The 22,109-nt window shown below is 39.2% G+C and overlaps 1 non-coding gene across 1 annotated transcript; it reads right to left on the bottom strand.

Moving 5' to 3' along the window:
- Positions 1–10,911: 10,911 nt before the first annotated feature.
- LOC141621468 (small nucleolar RNA R71) lies at positions 10,912–11,018 on the bottom strand. Its single transcript, XR_012532362.1, has one exon. It is a non-coding gene; the product is annotated as a small nucleolar RNA R71 (small nucleolar RNA).
- Between the last annotated feature and the right edge of the window lie 11,091 nt (positions 11,019–22,109).

The following is a 22,109-nucleotide window of genomic DNA, read 5'->3' as shown; positions in this document are numbered from 1 at the left end:
ATACTCTCACTTTGTTGTACACACTATAATCAATTCTACATACGAACACATTATTAGTAGCCTGACATATTTATTCCCTGTCAGGATACGTCAAACTATAGCAAAATCTCTCCTGGCTGGGTGCCTGTTGTTTTTTCCCTTATTCCCAGAGTTTTCCACGTATAAATCTTTGTGTCTCATTTTATTGCTTACTCTTTATTTATTTGTCGTACTAGTCAGGCATTGTTTATTGAGTTAGATCACCCTGCAAAATATTCCCCTGCAAGACAATACTTCCATGTAAAATCTTGCTAAAACAATGACTGAGGCTCATTTCACTCCGTATTCAGTGCATCCGGGTGGTGACAAATTGTAAAAAGACTTGAAAAAGACCTTTTGGTGGTCCGGGATGAAGAAAGAAGTCGCGGAGTTTGTACCTAGATGTTTGACTTGTCAGAGGGTCAAGAGTGAACAATGAAGACCGCAAGGTAAGGTTCAGTCACTTGAGGTACCGGAGTGGAAATGGGAATCTATTTCAATTGATTTCATTGTGGGGCTACCGAGGACTCAATAGGGCAACAACATGATTTGGGTAATTGTGGATCGACTGACCAAGTCAGCTCACTTCATTCCAATGAAAGACACATGAAGCAAGCTGCAACTGGCTACTGGTTATCGAAAGCATGTGGTAAGGTTGCATAGGGTACCGAAAGACATAGTGTCAGATAGGGATGCAAGATTTATATCACGATTTTGGCAGGAATTGCAGGAGTTGATAGGTACTACTTTAAAGATGATTACAACAATCCATCCTGCGATGGACAGACAAACCGAGTGAACTATAAAGACCTTGGAGGACATGTTGAGGGCTTGTGTGATGGAATTTGGTGGTAGCTGGGAAGATAGTATTGGAATGACACCTTATGAGGCCTTATATAGAGGGAGGTGTATGAGTCCCATTTTTGGGATGACAGTGCGGAGGCCGTGGTTCTAGGACCAGAAATGGTACATGAGATGGTTGAATAAGTAAAGTTGATTCGGCAAAAGCTGAAGGCACTCTAGGATCGACAAAAGAGTTATACAGATTTACATCGCCGAGCGGTGGAGTTTCAGGTGGGTGACAAGGTCCTTTTAAAAGTGATCCCTATGAAGGGTGTCATGGGATTCGGCAAGAAAGGGAAGTTGTGTCATAAGTACATTGGATCGTATGAGATTCTAGATCGTGTAGGCGAGGTGTCCTATCAATTGGCCTTACCACCAGCGCTTGATCGGGTGGATAATGTTTTTCATGTTTCTCAACTTCAGAAGTATGTGACTGACCCATCTCACGTACTTGAGGTTGAATATATTTAATTGGATGAAGCACTCATTTATGTCAAAACACCGAAAGAGATCTTGGATCGAAAAGTGCGCAAGACAAGGAAGGGTGAAACTGTCTTACTTAAGGTGTTGTGGTGAAGAGTCTATCGATCCGAAATACTCAAGAGGGGGGAGGGGGGGGGGGAATTAAGGATTAAAAACTTTAGCCTATTTTTCTATTGTAAGTATATAATTAATTATTTAAAGTTTATTGATTAAACTTTAATTAATCAACTAATTAACGAATTAAAACAAAGCGTTAATAAAAACAACCGAAAGAGAAGAGAGACACACACGATTTTTGAAGTGGTTCAGTTTCACAAATCGAAACCTACGTCCACTATTCTCGATTAATAAATTTAGTACCTTTCTACGGATTACAAATTTACTAACCCAACTCGTACAACTAACCCTAGTTGTAACTCATGTGAGTATCGTTAAATACACGAGTGACTGACTTACGCTAATAAGAAAGCACTAATGATTCTACTAAAGGTTCACGTTAATGAACGAGTAAGAAATCAATTAAGCACTATTATCTTACAACGATAACGAAAGAACGAATGCACAAGTATAAAACACACGACCTTTTTTGAAAATAAACAAAACGGTTTTCTTGCTCTAAAACACGGTTTTTGCTTTCGAAAATAAAATCAAAATTATGCTCATGGTCTTACTTTTGAATGTAGCAAAGAGTAAAGTATTTATAGAAAAAGAGGAAGCATGGCACTCGGTTTCATTAAAACTCTAGAGGCCAAAATAATAGGATATGTAAACAAATCATATCTTATTATTTCTATCCTTAAAATCTTAGAAGATAATAGAGAATAACTAAAAGATAATTTTATCAAATATTCTCCTTTTATCTTTCCTTAAATCTTAAGATATGATAAGATTTTTCCATAACAAAAAGATCCTTATCATATATAACCATATCATGCTAAATATAAAAGATATGTTAAGATAATCCTAGAGAATAAAATCTTAACAATAATCAACTTATATTATTAAGCTTACACGAGAACCACACGGCTCATAAGCCTTGTTTTTCGTGAAAACCTTAGCATGAGAATAAGTTAGATTTATGGTTTAAGAGTGAATAGTATTAGAAACACTAATTAGTAATATGACTCAACTCATAAGTTGATTTAACATAATTACTAATTATAAGCTTGAAATAAAACCATGCTTAATATGAATATGGGCTTCCTTGTAAAATAAATACTTTTTGCTAAAACATTTAAAAGAAACAAAAACATTTTTCAAAAATAATTTGAAAACATTTTAGTCGTGTATTATATAAACTTGACATCTCAATGTTATAGTAAGAGAGTTATACCATTGAGTTCTTATATAAGCCATGTTATAGCTGTGATGCTATAACTTTACCAATCTAAGAAGTGCACTCTTACATTACCATTACGAGATAACCACCTACACTATTCTAATCTTCTTAGGAGATCTTCGAATGTAGGCTTCTTCATTATTCAAGCTTGATTAATCTTGAAGTGAGCTTCATCTTCTCATGAATGCTTGAATAATACTTTAACAGCTTGTAATATCTTAATCCTTGATTGAGGGCTTGATCATAGTATAAACTCAACATCATGCTTCCATCACAATTCCTTAATGTTTGCGATTAGTAAGTCCAATCTAAAAGACTAAACAAACAATTACGCGCAACGGGTATATAGAATATAAAGACCTCTTGACATCATCAAAACATAAACATATATATCTATATGGTTCAACAAATTCCCCCTTTTTGATGATGCCAAGTCTCCTAAAATTGTGACTAAGTATATAGTTCCCCCTCAATATAATACCGTCATCTTTATAGATAAAGATTAATGCAAGATTAAACAAATATACACAAGACCAAAACATTAAGGACCCTAAGAGACAATTGGTTCTAACAAGGAGCAAGCTTAGTCAAATGCTTACCATGGTCGTTTTTTCCCCCTCTTGACACCATCGAAAAGATAAGAACAAACATAGAATGACTAGAATAATAGATGACGAAGCAAGAGATAAGAACGATTAATAAAAACAGATAAACCGTAAATACCCATAAGTATTTACGAAAATATAGTAGCATACAAACCAAAAGAACATGTTTTAAAGCCTAATGGGCCGAATGAAATAACATGTTTAGAACTACAGGGCCAAGCCACAAGTAGTATGCCAAAATGGGCCGAATAGGAATCATGTTTAAGAAAGAAAACTACACAAAATGAAGACAAAAAAAAGTATGGCAATTAAAAGAAAGCCGAAAACAGTGGAGTGGCAGGGCTAAGGGTGACGGCCTTTTTAAGGATTAACATAGTCGGGACGACTAAGAAATTCCAAAGAATTAAGACGATCAAAGCAACTCCGAACATTAGCAGCTTAGGCGTTGAGACTCATCTCAAAGTTGAGAACTTTCAAAGACAAAGCCTTTGTTGCCTCCAAAGTTAGAGCTTGATTCGCTGTGGACATGGGCCACGTCTCGGTCTGTGGATTTGGGCCACCTACCGGTCCGTATTCGCGGACCACCTACACGCCAGGCCAATCTGTGGACATGCAGTGGTCTTTTGAAAGCCACGCTCTGCGGCGTAAAAATGCTTTCGACCGGATCGTTTTAGGTCGGTCAGTTTCGTCTCGGTAAGGGTCTCGAAATGATTAGAGATGTTCGGAGTCACCACCAAGCATTTGTGGGATGCCTGGAACCCGTTCGAATTCCACTTTATACCTCGGTCAAATCGAAGCACAAAGCAGCGTTTGACATAGGTACTAAAGATAAGGAAATCGTCCCTCTTTAGCATCTTATCTCTAGAATGACTCTCGTACGCCTTGGATAAGGTCGTCCACTATCCAAAGTTTCTGAGTAAGAGGTGAAGGTACGTATTGGGAAGCCCTTTAATCAGACACCCAATCCCGCCCGCGGTAGCGGCCTCTACTGATCGATCTTGGTTGGTTGAATGCAAAAGTTGATAAAACGGTTTAAATGCATGAATGCGCATCCAATAATTTAAACCTAACATGTGAGAGCTTTCTAAGTCGGTTGATTTAATCCAAGTATCAAGTATAAGATGTCGAGTTTGATTAATGATTGATTTGCATCCAAGACAGAAATTAAACATCCATTTACCGTATTAGGTTTAGGGTGCATAACGTGATCCATTTGTCTTAGTAAGGCATTTTGCAAATGTGATTTTGAATAAGCAAATATTCATCTGATCCGTCCTATATCCAGGCTAACCGGAGTCGGGATCGTCCTAGACTAATGCTGGAAAGGGAATAGGCCCTGTATCAGACGGCTACATGAGGCGCGAGCCAGCCGGCGGTGTAAAGGGGCCTCCCCTGGTTCTGAAAATGAGAAAGAAAAGGCCTGCTTGAGGGACGGGTCAGCCTACGGTTATATGCCGTGTTCTGACCATTTGAAAACATTATTAAACGTGTTGAGAAATGGGTATTTGAACCCGATTTGATTTGAAAGGGTCGTTTAGACCGCATTTGTTGATTTGAAGAACTAGACTCGAATAATCATCATTATTTTGATAATATTCGGTGTCGGGTTCGACTTTGACAAACTTGACATGAATAGTTTTGAAAATATATAGGAACTTATTGTTTTAAGTTCATTTGAATATAATTAGTCGATACTCATCATCGTACCCTGGTTAAAATCCGGCATGGTATGTAGAACCAAGGATGACTTTGTGTTGGTGACTAATATGTTTATTTTGAAAATGTAAAGAAATGATGAAAGGCTTTAAAATACCTCCCAAAAATAAAATAAAAGGCTTTAAAATACCTTTTAAATGTTATTAACCAAATATTATCACCGAACACGGATTTAACCGTCATGGTATAAGGAACCAAGGGTGAAAATTTTTTTATGGTTAAAACAAATGAAATAAAATAAAAAGGGTTTGAAAATATTTGAAATGGTAAAAACCGATTACAAATATGAAAATGAATTAAAGGGGAAAGATGAGAACAAACACGGTTGATCTCTGACCTGAACACCCTATTTAGGCGCGGGCAAGTCGGCGAACCAAGGGGCTTCTGTCTCAGGCCAAAAATCAGTTTTGACTCGTTTATCCCATGTTTTGGTTCATGTTATGCACATTTTAGCATGTTAAAGTCATGAAACAATTGAAAACATGATAAAAGAGGATTTTTACACCCTCATACTTACATGTTTGGTTATAGCGAGTGACCGACGTAAGTGTAACAACTCGTTTGGTCGGAAAAAACTCGGTTTAAAACCGTTTTGGTAAGTGAAAAGAGTGTTTTCAGATTAGTGACAGTGTAGTGGTCGAAGTGGTCGGTCAAGTGATTTAATGCACGATGACGGTACCAAACAATGTGTAAGGCTTGTATTTACGCTCGGTAGGTCGTAAACACGCGTCGGATTGTGACTTAAGAAGTCGAGTCGAGAATTTTAAGGGAGAAAAGAGGGGGCGGACGCTCGCGTAACTCTCAAATGGGGGCATTTGAGGGGTATTTATTGGGAAATGAGTGGTTGTGTGAGTTTTGAGCGACGTGGCTACCTGGGCTGCTCAAAGAGGCGCGAGCCACGTCGCGGGTCTTCGAGGTGTGTTGTCGCTTTCACACAAACGTAATCATGATTTTTTCTATCCTAGGTTTTGTAGTCATATGTTTGTTACTTGACCAAACATAAATCCGGGAAAACTTAAGGTATAAGGTTTGAAATGTTTTGTTTTTGGTGGTTGACTCGGTTTGACTCGTTGTTGGAGTCGGGATTTGAATTTTTGAGTCGGTTTTGGTCCGGTGTCGGTTTTGACTCTAGTTAGTGTCATTGCGACCCCGTCGTCGTGCATTAAACACTCCAGGTATTTTTGAAATGTTTTAAAATATTTTATTTTCGAAATCGTTTTAAGTTTTCCGACGTAAAGTAGTACACAAACTGTCGATCAAACGCCGCGATTCCAAAACATGTTGTAGTCCGATAATCATCGGGTGTTTGTTGGAGTCTCAGCAGATACTGGGTATCTACAGAGCCCCCACTTTGACTGAGGCTTGGCCAGGCGAAAGTCAAAGTAGAGCCCTCAGGTCAATCGAAGATTACAACCTGGAGACCCAAGCGACGTCGAGGCGGCTCGAAAGGATTCGGGCCAAGGACCTGCCGTCGGGAAGGGCGACTCGAGGGTACGAGTCAAGGACCTGTCATCGGGAACAATTTAGAGTCTGTCGACTATCCGTGCGGGTCATTTAAAGTCCATTAGACTACGTACAAAAGCTCGCCAGCCATAGGAAGGAGTCATACCTGAGGCATCTTCGGATATGTCCTTGAAAATAGCGAAGTTAAATTTTCACTATTTGTTTTTGTCTTTGAGAGAACGACGATTTTTGATATCGTCAATGAAAATTTGAATTTTGTTATGTGGAAATTGGGCTAAAGCCCAAAATTCGCTGAAAGAGTAAGGGACGACTGATTGAGGCGCGAGCCACCTGGCGAACCAAAGGGGCATACCTTTTTTATGTAAAAAGACGCGAGGTTGGACTGCATTTCATTCCTCATTCATCTTCAACCTCCGACATAAAAACCCGCAAAAAATCGCCATTGTTGGACCTTTGCTAGCTTCCATTTGTGCCATCAACCACAATGTCATCTCAAGGTATGTATTTCCTCTTGAATCCATTTGTTTTTATTGGTCTTTAGCTTAATTGAATTAGGGCAAAATTTTACCCTAGAAAATCGATTTGGGCGTTTTTTATTGAGCCCATTTCGAGTGAAATTGATGATTGCATTAGGTTAGAAACCTGTTTTGCAGTATAGGGGTGCTTTTAGTTTGCATTTTGGTCCCCGTTCCCGCTCCCTATGCTTGAAAAACGTGAGTGAGGTGAGAAACCGTCTCATCTCGTAATGCCAAGTTTATTTGCTTGGATAATGGGTCCCACTAGGTTGCATTGTAGTCGGGAAAGATCATTTTTGCCGTTGTGGACCTTTGTTGGGTATTGTGGGCAAAATTGGAATTTTTGCCTTTTGTGACGGTCTTATGTTTGACAAAATAAGCGTCTATTTGAGCTTGAATTGAGTCAGTTTGCCTTGAAATAGACCTTTAGGTCACCTGGAGGCGTGATAAAATCAAGTTTGCCTTTTTGCGGTCGTTTTGAATTTTTGACCGGTTTGTGCTCAAATTAGCGCATGAATTGCCTTTTCGAGCCGTAGAAAAATTTCCCATTGCCTTGGGAATGTATTCTTGGTTCGTTGGCGGACCTTGTATGGGTCTTGAAATGCCGCTTTTTTTTGTGGTGGTTTTGACTCGTCTTTTGCTTGAAAAGAGAGGCGAGTCGTTTTTTTTGTGTGCTTTTTGTTGTTTTTTTTTTTGAAAGGTTTTGTTTGGTTGGATTTTGGGCGGGATTGCCCTTGTTTTGCCTTCCAGGTTGTGTTGTTTGGGTTTGTCTTTTTTACACCGTCATAATGCCGAAATTTCGGCTGACGTTCTTCGTTTATTCTTTTGATCGCAGGGTACCATTTGGGACCTATGGGGTCCGTTGTTGAGGTACTGGAGGAGGAGGATGATCCTGGAGGGGAAGAGACGACCGAGGAGGCTGCCGGATTTGAGGCGGTGGTGGAGGATGCTTCCGTAGAGGAGGAGAGGCGGCTGATGTGTCCGGCTTGTCCTTTTCATTGTGGCTCATAGACAGGATGGCTGATGATTGGGGGTCAATACGGGCGTGTTATCCCTTGTTGCTGCTTTCAATCGCCGTTGAATTCAGCTGATTGGGGTTCAACATCGGGGTAGTATCCGTTGTCCAGGCCCCTTTTCACCCCTGAATTCTGCTGATTGGAGGTCAACGTCGGGGTAATGTGCTGAGTTATGATCCTCGGTTGTCGTGTCGTCCGAAGTCTGCCAGGCATCATTTTTCTTTTTGTCGTGGAGCAGGAACGAGGTATTACCGTCATGGTAACCACCTCTGCTTCCGTTGTTGCTCCTCTGTTCCTTGTGTTGCTCCCTTTCTTTTCTGTTTGAGAGGATATAGAGTGCTTAGTTCGGTAGGTGGCGGATAGCCCCCAGTTCGTTGTCTTAGGCCAGTGTCTGTATGATAGACGGTTCTTTTAGGCCAGTGTCTGTATGATAGATGTCTGTACTGAATCCTGTTGGTACGGTCAGTTGTTTGTATCAAACGTGTGTCGATGTATTTTGCGTGAGGCGGTTTGTATATATGTGTTTTGGGATTGTGGTTTATTTTTTGATTTTTGGCTTTTTTGTGTTGTGTTTCGGAGGAGCGCTATCGGCTGTTGATTCTCCTTTTTGCTTCGCACCAGTTCCTGCATCGTTAGTGTAGAAAACAGGCAACAGATAGCACATATGCATAAACGTAAATGATGCGTGTCATTTATATGATATTTTACACCCTATTTTACACGCATTTCAGAGCTCATTTATGTAGTTTAAAGCTACTATTTGCCCCATTTCGTTTACTTTCGTATTTTTATGTAATAGTGCAGATTTATGCGGAAATGAGTAGATTTTGAACCAAATCCGTCCCCAAGTATCTTGCACTGCATTTGACGTGAAGTATTCACTTAAGGAACGAACTTGGTGCGTATTTCAAGGCCCAAAAGACAAATCCACGAGAAGTTAGAGGTCAAGTGTCAGCTACTTCGGTCGATCGACCACTGCCTTTAGTCGATCGACCAACCCACGGGTTCCAGTAGCTACTGTTCAGCACAGACCAGTCGATCGACCGGTCCCAGCAGTCGATCGACCAAGACGCTAACTCAGACGTGAATTAGAAGATCGAGAATTAGCAAGCCCATGATATATTAGGTTTAGAAATAATAGCTGCGTACTTTTCCTTTATAACGCAGCTTGAGTTTTGAGAATAGACATTGAGTTTTCAATCCAATAACATTTAGTTTTTATCAGTTTTTAGAATATCAAATAATTAGGGTTCGGAATATTGTTTCGCATAGGATTTTCGTTCGTGCTTTTGATCTTTCCGTTACAATTCCCCTGCAATTTCGGTATTCCCCACTTCTTATTTCAGTTCATCTTTATTGCGTTGATAGTATAGGAATTGCTAGTTAGTTTCCCAAAGCCATAATTATCGTTTTATGCTAATCTTTTATTCCGTTAATCCAAGCATGAAATCAATAGCTTTAATCCTTAATATTATTGTTGTTTCCACTATAGTCATGAGTAGCTAAATTATTCGTGCTAGGATGTAGGGAATCTATAGGATTAGGCGGCGTAGAATAGTAGCCTGAAATCGCGTGTCAGTCGATCGACCGCCATACCTGGTCGATCGACTGACCACGTGAGGTGTTACCTTCGTTTTAATTGTTTTAATTCTTTATTCAACGAATCGAGTGCACACGACCAGTTGAATGTTTAGGATATGACTGACCCATTAGATCGAGAGATAGGGACAGTTGTTAGATCACCAATTAAAATAAATAAACTATGCTAAGATCGAAAGATAGGTAAAGTTTAGACCGTTAGTCACTTCTCAGGACGAGAGTCAGTATTAGTGATATTAGGGACTTGTAGCGAGATCGAAAGATGCTACTTGTTAAGAGTGGACCGAGAGGACCTCTTGTTTTCCCGCCTCGTGTGTTTGATTTAGACCTACTTAGTATGCTGCCGTCGAAACTATAGTGAACCGACCATCCTAGTACCCCTTCTCTTATTTGTTTTATCCGTCTATTTAGTTTATTGCCTTTAGCTGTAGACCAAATCAATTCAACCCCCACATTCGTTACCTTAGACTAGAATTAGACAATTATTAATTACATTCGCCTCCTTGTGGTTCGACCCTATTACCACTAGCTTATGTTAGTTTTAATAGGTTTATAAATATTATTTTTGGTGCACACAACGACGGGCATCAAATTTTGGCGCCGTTGCCGGGGAGGCAATTGTTCTAGTTTTTAGTTGTTTTATTTTAGTCTGTTTCTTAGTTTAAGGAACATTCGTTCCTTAAACTATTCTCATATTCTTTTTGTTGTTTGTTCTTATGCGCAGGTCACAAGGTGGTGAATTAGTACCTTTCAATCCTGAGATTGAGAAGACCTTGCGTGAGTTGAGACGATCATCTAGGATATTGCCGACAGAGGAAGAGTTGAGTACTCTGTCTAGTTACTACGAGAACAAGCTGTTCGAAGAAGATCCACCTACATCTCCTGCTTCTACTTCTTCAGTTGAGACATTCACATCTCCGGAAATTCCAGTCATGGCTGAAGAAGCAACTATAGCAAGTCACTCTGAGCCGACAGCTGCAAATTTATACAAGGGGTTCGAATTACCTGGAGCTGATAGGAAATTCGAACCGAAGCCCGCTTATATCAACTTGGTTGAAAGGAACCAATTCCGGGGAGCTGCAAATGAAGATGCAGCCAAGCATATGGAGATATTTATTGATTATTGCTGCTCTATACCCCCGCCGGCCGGTGTGACTCAGGACCAGATAAAGGAAACCATGTTTATATTCTCTCTTTGTGATGCTGCGAGGGAGTGGTATAGAGACCTGGATCGAGCTGCTCATGGTATCACCGACTGGAATTCTTTGGCCTTGGCATTTTATAAGAAGTACTTCTCTGCCTCAAAGACTAATGCCATTAGAGCTCAGATCACGAGCTTTAAACAGGGCCCCGATGAGAACTTTCATGAAGCATGGGTTCGTTTCAAGAAGTTGGTGCGAACCATTCCGCACCATGGGTTCGAAAAGTGGAGTCTATGCAATCAGTTCTAGAATGGGTTGTATGACGATCAGAGGGTTATCTTGGATGCTGCAGCCAGTGGCCGATTCGCTGAGAATATGGGAGAAACTAAGGGGTGGAAGATTATTGATGACTTAGCCACCCATAAAGCTGAGTATGGGAATTCCAGGGGGAATCAAAGGAGAAGTGCTGAATCTCTTTCTGTGGCTGCACTTGAAGCTCTCACAGCTAGATTTGACAAGTACGAGTTGGGAGGAGCTTCAAAAGGAGGGATCTACCATGTAAATGCTGTGTCAGACGGTCCCTTCGTCTGCAAAAGATGTGGAGCTGAGGGACATGTTTCAGAAAATTGTCCCAGTCCCTTTGAGTCTTGTGCTGCCTTTCAACATTATAGGCAGACAAACACCTACTATGAGCCTAATGTTCATCCCAATTTGAGGTGGAGTAGCCAAAATGTCTTAAATCCTACTCAACCTCCATAGCAGCAGCAGCAGCAAACTAATGTGCCCCCTCATAAGCATCAACAGTTTCAAACACCTCCCTATGTGCCGCAGCAGCAACAATCCCAAAATTCCGACTTTGCTGAGTTGAAGAATATGTTGCAAAAGGAGTCCCAAGCTAGAGAGGTCGGGATGAAACTACTAGAGAGCCAAATTTCTCAATTGGCTAGCAAGAGTACAACTCGAGCTCCTGGACACCTACCAACTCAGACGGATAAAAAAGAAGCCCTCAATGCCATTACTTTGAGGAGTGGGTCTACCCTTGATGGGCCCATTATGGTTGAGGACATTGCTGAAAAAAATGAGGCGGAACCGAGTCAAAAGAAAGCTAGAACGAACAAAAATAAGAAAAAGACGAACAGCAGGTATGTCAGTCGATCGACTGACATACCCGGTCGATCGACTGAAGCGCGACAAACAGTAGCTTCTGGTCTTGTACAGGTCAGTCGATCGACTGACCAATCTGGTCGATCGACTGATATTGCTGCTGAAGGTGATTCTTTTCGTCCTCCAATGCCAAATAACTTGAGGGATCACTTGTTTTGGGGTACGACAACTCCGAAAGTATTGAGTCAAGACCCGAATGCTGATGGGTCCGTTCCGGTTCTGAAGTACGACCCTATGTCAATTAATGGTTCACATTTGAGACGGTCTGAAGAAGGATCAAGCTAAAACAAAGAGAAGGTAGTGGACATTCAGCCTAAGTCCACCGATGCCGGCATGAGAGATTTAGAGGAGAGGGCTAAGTTGCTACTTTCAGCCCCCTATCCGGAAAAATTGGTGCCGACAAAGGAGCAGGTATCTTTCAATAAATTTGAAAATGTTGTTCGTAGTCTAAACGTACAAGTACCTTTCCTAGAATTAGTTAATCAAGTGTCTGCTTACATGAAATTTATGAAGCAATTACTGTCTAAAAAGAAGTCACTTGAAACTGTGCATACTGTCGCATTAACTGAGGAGACATGCTCTTATTTGTCTCATACTGCACCCCTTAAGCTAGAAGACCCGGGAAGTTTTTCAGTCCCATGTAATATTGGCACCTTTCCTATTGAGAAAGCCTTATGTGACCTAGGAGCCAGTATTAGTGTAATGCCCTTGAGTCTTGCTAGAAAGCTGAAGTTGAATAGGTTTGCAGTCACAAACATGACAGTACAGATGGCTGATCGCTCTGCGGTCCAGCCAATAGGAGTCTTAGAGGACATCCCCGTGCAAATAGGGAAGTTCTTCTTCCGTGTTGACTTCGTGGTACTAGATATGCCCGAAGATGCACACATACCTATCATATTAGGTAGACCATTTCTACACACTGCTGGTGCAGTCATTGATGTCGGTTCATGTACTTTGACCTTTAAGGTAGGCAAGCATTCCATTGTCTTTGCCCATACAGCTAGGAAGAAGGACCCCATGTGGCCTGTCACTTGAAATACGGTTTCTGAAAAGAAACCCTATTTTATACTTCCTGATATGCCTGTCTCTATTCCTACTCCTGTTGTGACACCTCCGCCCCGGACTGGGAGCAAAGTGGAGGAAGATTCTACTGTTTTAGATATTGCAGGAGCTGGTTTGGGGAAGGAAGAGCCACATGTTGCTCCAGCCGTGAAGGAGCCGATAGTTCAAAGAGGCGGTCTAGGATGCCTTAGCTACGGCACTAATGAGGAGCCTGAAGATGAACCGGTCAAAGCAACGGAGTCCGACTTGGATTCTGACGAGTCTGAAGAGGTCATTGAGTGGGAAGAGACCCGACATGTTGATCTGTTGAGTGCTGAAGCTGAGAAGAGTGCCGCTGAGAAGATGAGCATCGTTGAGGTTACCTCTTGTAGCCAGAAGCCAGTCAAGTGGGCCATTCCGTGGCCGTTCTTGATCAACTATTAGTTGATTAAGGCCTCTTCAAAAACATTTAAATTTTATTGCTTTTGAACTTTTTTTAGTGCTTTTGTGTGCGCGAGACTTCGCATTTAATTATTTTGCTTAGGATTTTTAAGCACTTTAGACTCTACTTTGGGTTTTGCGCAATTTTGGGAGCGTATTATTGTGCATTTGCAGGTTTTTGGACCTCATTAGCTCAAGTTATTGAGCAAATACGAAGAAATCAGAAGTTATAGCAGTATTTTCAGTCGATCGACTGGTCTGTATGGTCGATCGACTGGCTGCACAGTTCCAGGAGCTTCTGTTCCTGTTCACTCTGGTCGATCGACTGGGCTATGTGGTCGATCGACCGCCCTGCACTGCTGTACCTATTCACGGCCTCTCCCCTGCTGTGTTTGGTTGATTTGCGGAATTGAGGGAGTTTTCTACTCCACTTTATCTTCCGTCATATTATTTATTTCTTCTATTTTTCTAAATTGTGCACAAAATTACCGCTTCGTTATTGTTTTCTAGGTTTTATGCGTGGTTTTTGTTTGTCTTTCAGGTACTTATTGGTAGCACTGCTGGCTACTGAAACCTACTAGCTCACGCTGGTTTGGGGAGGTTTCCTTTTGCTGCGCTTAAAGTCTTGTGAGTTCCCGAGTTCCACTTCATGTGATATTTATTTATCTTCTCGCAAATTCCCGTTTCTCTTTTCTTTCATTACATGATTTTGCACAATGGGGACATTGTGCGATTTGGTTTGGGGAAGGGTTTTGCGTTGCACTTCATTTGTTTGCATTCACGTTTATATTTTGTCTTGCATTGTTGTTTACTTTCTCATATATACAAAAATTGAAAAAAAAATTGAAAAATTTCAAAAATTCAAAAAAATGCACGTTTATTTTAGCATATAGGTCGAGTCGGAACGGTAGTATTTCAATGATGACATTGCATTTGCATCTGTTTTATGCCTAAGCCGTGCTAACTGACGTGTTATTAGTAGAATCATATATGAATAGTCTACGAGTTTTCGTTAAATTTCTTGCTGAGCTTGAGACTTGACTTTGATTTTTGGCAAACTACATCATTTTCTGAGTTTAGAGCCTATAATTGGTGTCATCTATGACCAGTTTATCTAGGAATGTGAGTAGTACTCCTTATGAGACATGTTTCATTAATGTGCATAAATATGAACTTAATCTGCTTAATACCTGTATGCATTCGGTTTGTGGTTTGTTGACACATGTGGTAGAGGTTCCCCTTTTCTCATTTTGCCCATATGCTCCACACTGCCAAAAATAGCCTTTTTGTCCCGTTAACTACGTCCTACATTTAGCCTGCCCTGGTCAAGCTAGTAGTTTAGTTTTTGGGATTGTTACTATGTTTTTGGTGGCATTTGCTCCTTGATTGAGATGGTGTTGGGAAGATGGAAAAAGAAAGAAAGAAAAAAAAAGAATAGAAAAAACTGAATCGAAAAAAAAGAAAAAAAGAGTTATGTACTGTTCAAAGCGGTCGATCGACTGCCATTTCTGGTCGATCGACTGAAGCTCGAGAAAGAAAAGAAATCAATTTCGCATGATTCAAGTCTTTATTAGGTGGCGATTTTTGCTCCCATGTTTCATTTATATCTTATGGGGAGTTGATTACTTTTATACCGGAGATTGTGAGTTTTGTGCTTGCTATAGCACCGTATCGATTGATTTTGAGTAAGAAGTTGGATGTTGTCATATGGCTTTGTTTTGGTACTAGCTTGATCACATGTACCTTCACTTTTCCATAAATGTTTTGCCTCTTCTTACCCATACCTCACATATCCATATATACCTCGCCATGTGTCATGGTCATTAGTTCGGTTGGAATGCATATGTACGGTCATAGAGATTACTTTCATATTATATTGCAGGCATGTTCTTATAGGTCGTAGTTAGGTGAGAGTCTTTACAAAATGAATTCTTTCTATCCTCTTATATATTCACCTGTGCTTATGTGTGATATGAGCGACCCGCGAGAGTCCAATTTGATAAGTCTCTATAGTCGACGGTTCAGCAGTTTTTAAGGACTTCATAATTCGTTTGCATGATTCGCATTGCTAATTAATTGTTAGTTGTTGCATTAAAATGGTTAAGGCTTTACATGTTGCAATTCGCTCTGAGATTGAACTCGTTCTAATAGGTTATTAGATCGAGTCTAGTTCTTGCTTGAGGACAAGCGAGGGTTTGGTTTGGGGAAGTTTGATGCGTGTCATTTATATGATGTTTTACACCCTATTTTACACGCATTTCAGAGCTCATTTATGTAGTTTAAAGCTACTATTTGTCCCATTTCGGCTACTTTCGTATTTTTATGTAATATTGCAGATTTATGCGGAAATGAGTAGATTTTGAGCCAAATATGTCCCCAAGTATCTTGCACTGCATTTGACGTGAAGTATTCACTTAAGGAACGAGCTTGGTGCGCATTTCAAGGCCCAAAAGACAAATCCACGAGAAGTTAGAGGTCAAGTGTCAGCTACTTCGGTCGATCGACCACTGCCTTCAGTCGATCGACCAACCCACGAGTTCGATAGCTCTTGTTCAGCATAGACCGTCGATCGCCGGTCCCAATGATCGATCGACCAAGACGCTAACTCAGACGTGAATTAGAAGATCGAGAATTAGCAAGCCCATGATATATTAGGTTTAGAAATAATAGCTGCGTACTTTTCCTTTATAACGCAGCTTGAGTTTTGAGAATAGACATTGAGTTTTCAATCCAGTAACATTCAGTTTTTAGCAGTTTTTAGAATATCAAATAATTAGGGTTCGGAATATTGTTTCGCATTGGATTTTCGTTCGTGCTTTTGATCTTTCCGTTACAACTCCTCTGCAATTTCGGTATTCCCCTCTTCTTATTTCAGTGCATCTTTATTGCGTTGATAGTATTGGAATTGCTAGTTAGTTTCCCAAAGCCATAATTATCGTTTTATGCTAATCTTTTATTCCGTTAATCCAAGCATGAAATCAGTAGCTTTAATCCTTAATATTATTGTTGTTTCCACTATAGTCATGAGTAGCTAAATTATTCGTGCTAGGATGTAGGGAATCTGTAGGATTAGGCGGCGTAGAATAGTAGCCTGAAATCGCGTGTCAGTCGATCGACCGCCATACCTGGTCGATCGACTGACCACGTGAGGTGTTACCTTCGTTTTAATTGTTTTAATTCTTTATTCGACGAATCGAGTGCACACGACTAGTTGAATGTTTAGGATATGACTGACCCATTAGATCGAGAGATAGGGACAATTGTTAGATCACCAATTAAAATGACTAAACTATGCTAAGATCGAAAGATAGATAAAGTTTAGACCGTTAGTCACTTCTCAGGACGAGAGTCAGTATTAGTGATATTAGGGACTTGTAGCGAGATCGAAAGATGCTACTTGTTAAGAGTGGACCGAGAGGACCTCTGGTTTTCCCGCCTCATGTGTTTGATTTAGACCTACTTAGTATGCTGCCGCCGAAACTATAGTGAACCGACCATTCTAGTACCCCTTCTCTTATCTGTTTTATCCGTCTATTTAGTTTATTGCCTTTAGCTGTAGATCAAATCAATTCAACCCCCACATTCGTTACCTTAGACTAGAATTAGACAATTATTAATTACATTCGCCTCCTTGTGGTTCGACCCTGTTACCACTAGCTTATGTTAGTTTTAATAGGTTTATAAATATTATTTTTGGTGCACACAACGACGGGCATCAGTAAACACGTAAAAGCATTTGATTGAATACAAAATTAACCAAGATGACTTGAAGTTAAAATTGAATTTTGAAAAATGAAATGAATTTTGAAAAATCCCGCGACGAGTCGTCTCGTTTGGATTCCAAAAGGAATTAATTTTAAAATTGAGCAATTAACTCGTGTCTTGAATTAAATTGCATCGGAATGTTGAAATTGATTTGTGACTCGAAAAATTCAAACTCAAACCACCAGGGATGAATTTCAGAAGAGATTTTCACGAGTGTATTTGATTTTTGAGGTCAAGACTCGAATTTGTGAGTGCTTGAATTTTGAGGGAAATTGACGTCGTGTTATCAATTTTCGATTTTATTTTGATGGAGAATCTGCGAAAAAAGCGAAAAAATTTCGGAATTTCGACTGACATGGAAACGATCCGTCGCGGATCGGGGCGACTAGCCCTTCCCCCCCTTAAAAAAAAGAAAGAAAAATCCGTATGTTTAAAGCTGCGTCATAGAAACCGTGTCTGATTTCGTAAAACGCGAAAACAAGGAAATGTGAGTGTGAGGAAACAAAAAAATGTCCTGGATCATCCCGAAGAGGCGCGGGCATCCTGGCGGGAGGTTTGAGGTGTCAGGAGAAAACACAAGTTGAAAGAGACAAGTCAACAGCGGGAATCCTGGGGAAGTCTCAAAGAGGCGCGAGCAGCCTGGCGATAGAAGCCGGTTCTCCCCTTTTTCTGAAAAACGCGCTGATCATTTTTGTATAAATAGTGATGTGGGAAGTATCGGTATATCTCATCAAGAAAATTCGGATTATAACGAAATTATGACATATGAAATTACGAGTCATAAACGAAATTGCATAAACAAAAGTATAGAGATTAAAATTAACCTCTGGTCCTAGAAATTTGGCCTAAGAACAAATATCGAGATTGATATTCTCATAATCGTTGCACCCAAGATGCTTCGAGAAATGCCCTTTTCTTGCTAGAAAGAGAACCCTAATTTCTCATTATTTTAGGATAGTTTTTAGGGTTTTGATGAGAGTATTAGGTTAAAAATCAAGAGAGGAAAAATGATCCTCTTCTTCTCTTATTTAACCGTCCAAAAGAGAAAGAAATGGGGAAGATATTTTTCTTATTTTTTTCTCCTCTTTTTCGTGTAACAACCAAAACAATTAAGGAGAAAATCTTCTTATTTTAGGTTGTTATCATATTTTGAGTGTTTGGTAAATGACATATTGAAAGAGTAGATTGGAGCTCAATCTACTGTTTTCCAATATGCTGCTCTAGCCAGCATATTCACATTAGTAGATTGTGAAATATGAATCCGTCAACAATCTACACATAGATACAACAATCTATTAACCAAAATCTGCTAATTACCAAACACTTCTACTAAATCTACTAATTGAAATATACTAGTCAAACCTGTTAATCCAATCTGTCATTTATAATCTGCTTGACCAATCTGTTTCTACTAATATCAATCTGCTGATTACCAAACAGGGCCATTGTATAAAATGTGTATTATTATCAATTGTCATTTATGTCGTCCCGTATTAATAAGTCCACACACAACAGTTTGTAGTCGATTTATTAATACCGGTCTGTCATTATTTATTATGACAATTTCGTATAATATATACATTAACTATAAATATCGCATATTTATAATTTGCTAATTAAATATAACCGTTTACGTTTAATTACGAATTAACATCTTAATTCGTTTAAGCTAACATTATATACATTAATTAAATATAACAGTTTATATTCAATTTACGAATTAACAATTAATTCGTCTCAGCTGATATTATTTAATTGTATTAAATAATTGACTCATCATTACATTGACTAACCTTTTAGTCAAATACATGGACTAACCTTTTAGTCATATAAGGCATCAATGTGATTATATTTACATATAATCACATCTCTCAAACACATCCTTTAGGTGTGACTTTTATGGACCAGTTGATCACCGCCATCAGTATGATAATAACGTCAAACTTATAGCAAGTCAACCGTTATTAGTAAACGTTAATCAACTGATAAAATACTAAGTATACCCTGTGAACCTATAAGAGATTTATACACGTTATCACACTAACTGTGGAGGACACTAGCTCCAACAATCTCCCACTTGTCCTCACAAGTGTATGTGCGATAACCGATTCTCATATCCTTAATTTCACCCACGCAATGTAAAACAATTTGCAAAATCCGTATTCACAAAGGTCGTATTTTACAAGTGATCAATATCAAGAGTGGTTTTCCCGACTAGAGAGTAACTTAACTGATAAACGAATCATCATTCGAGCATGGCCATGCATTTCGATTTACAACTCCTCGAGTGGCCCTGAGAAATGACTAAACCTGATAAAGGTTGGATATTTTCTTCAACTCGAATCCTGCAGATACAAGCACAGTATGAAATGACCCAGTAAAAATCTGCTTAGCCTCCTGTTACAGTCGACCATGAGAAAGAAACCTAAGTCACCCAAAAACTGCCTTAATCTCAAGCGACAACCAATAGTCAAAAGAATCGACTCTAGGAACACAATGGATGTCCAATCCATGACCTGGCACCGAATGTTTTAAACATTTAGGACTCCATTACATTGTCACAATGTCCTACGAGGTATCGTTATAACTCGCATCTGTGATCGATCAGCCAACCGTTTGACTTATGGCTCGTTGAACCCACCATCAATCAACTTCACAATATAATAGCCAGAGTTATCAGCTCATGTAGGCGATTACGGACCAAAACAAATATAATGTAATTCAGTTCACTTTGTGACGTTCAATGTTGTCGTACAATCCACATGAAAAACAAAATATGAAATAACACGATGAAGTTATAAATAGCATATGAAAAAGAAAATGTATCAAATCCATAAGCAACTAATACAACTCAGGAACACGCTTAATTCCCATGGAAATAACGTGCCCTTCATGCTTATCATATTTCAATGGTTTAGTGAGAGGATCCGCGATGTTGTCATCCGAAGCAATCTTGTCAATCACTATTTTCTCTTGCTCCACGTAATCACGGATCAAGTGAGCCTTCCGATGTACATGTCTAGACTTGTTGCTAGACTTAGGCTCCTTGGCCTGGCCGATGGCACCTCTATTGTCACAATAGATGGTGATTGGGTCATTCGAACTAGGAACTATGGTTAGTCCTGTTGGAAATATATATATCTCATTATTACAACATATTCATATATATTTCATTTTAATTTAGTCATAAAATTAATTAGATCTTATGCATGCAAACATAAATAAATATAGAAGAAAAATCGTCATTCTTACATTGACATTTCGGATTATTGGGCACAAATGAGTTCTCCTACTCACTTGTTCTTGAGCTCTCCTAATATGGATGAACAAAGATTCAAGAGTAGAATCTCTCCCAAAGAAGAATACCCAAGATAACCCCTTAAAAGATTAATATTATTAATAATAGAACAATATTAATCTAAATAAAATTGACCCAAAAATATTGAATTTTGTCTCCTAATTTTCGGTTCAGAGAAGGGAGAAGAAGGAAGAATAATCTCTCTAAAAACTCTTTATTTTTAGATGTAAGAAATGAATAATAATTCACTAGTATGCATGTAGTGAATATTAGAGAAAAATGAGCAAAAGACCCTTGGCCTTTTCACAAGGAAAACCGGGTAGGAGGGGTGGGTAGTGGCCAATGCATGAGCTTCAAATCATCCTAAGAATTATAGGCATGTAAGGCTATGCATTAGGTCTTATGATTATGCCTTCCACTAAATATAATTAACACAAAAATAAGCCTAATACACCCTCCTTATTTCGGCACATATGGTGTAAAATGGAAAATCCATTTTACACATTATTTTGTCAATTTGTCACATGTAACATGTTTCATGACATTAGATATATAAAATGTATTTTTAACAATTAAAAATCAACATATTAATAAAATATGTCACTTATAAAGTTAACCTAGTAATTCATAATTACGTGTACCGTAATGGGATCCCGAGTCATAAATCACAACATTCTGTATTTATAATAATCAATTCATTCCTTTTAATTGTTTCCGTAAACAACAATTTCATCTAAGTAATAAAATAATTCGATTACTTAGACCGTATCTTATTTAATCAAATTATAATAAGATACGTCAATATTACTTCCAAAATCGTCCGTCAATTTAAAGTAATTTAATTAACTCGTATCGACATACGATCAATTAAATAATCAATTAAGAGTGTTACCCTTTAGGTATGACCTAAGGGGGTCAACTTATCACCACCGTCGCACGACAGTAATGTCAAACTCTAGTCAGCCAATCATTACCGATATGTGTGGACCAGTTGACAGTAAAATATTACTTCCCAATTGTATTCTTAAAATGAGACTTAAACATGTGATCATCATGATCGACAGTTGTGAACGCATTATTGTCGGAGGACACATATTCCAACAATCTCCCACTTGTCCTCGACAAGTGTGCGTCACCAATTCTCTTGTCCTATTACTATCTCCCACTCAATGCAAGGTGTCTTTCAGGTCGTATTTGCAAGTTATCATATCGAGAGTGGTTTCCTCGTTCTGGAGAATAACTGATTGACCGGAATTATCCACTCTGGATAACTTCCAAGCGTGGCCACGCATTTCCAGTTCATTACTCCTCGAGTGGCCCTGAGATATTGTTATAACCCTGACAAGGAGTGGACAATTCCTATCGCACTCATTTCCTTCGACTAGCCACAGCCATCATAACCCAAAATATGCCCATTTGACCCCATTTACGAAGGTCGTAGTAACACAAATCAAAGTTAATCTTAAACTGTGCCATCTTAGGCAAAAAGTCTTTAGTCAAAAGAATCGACTCATTAGAATACTAAAGTAGCTCTCGCCACGACCAGGCTATACAAATTTGCCAGAACTCTATAAGCGGTCATAAGGCCCGACATAGTGTTTCTAACAGTCTGCCTATGTGATCCACTAGTCATTCTCATATGACTCTATGGCACTTGAAC

The sequence above is a fragment of the Silene latifolia genome, chromosome 1, assembly GCF_048544455.1.
Source record: "Silene latifolia isolate original U9 population chromosome 1, ASM4854445v1, whole genome shotgun sequence".
NCBI lineage: Eukaryota > Viridiplantae > Streptophyta > Magnoliopsida > Caryophyllales > Caryophyllaceae > Silene > Silene latifolia.
This window is presented reverse-complemented; position numbering and strand designations above follow the sequence as displayed.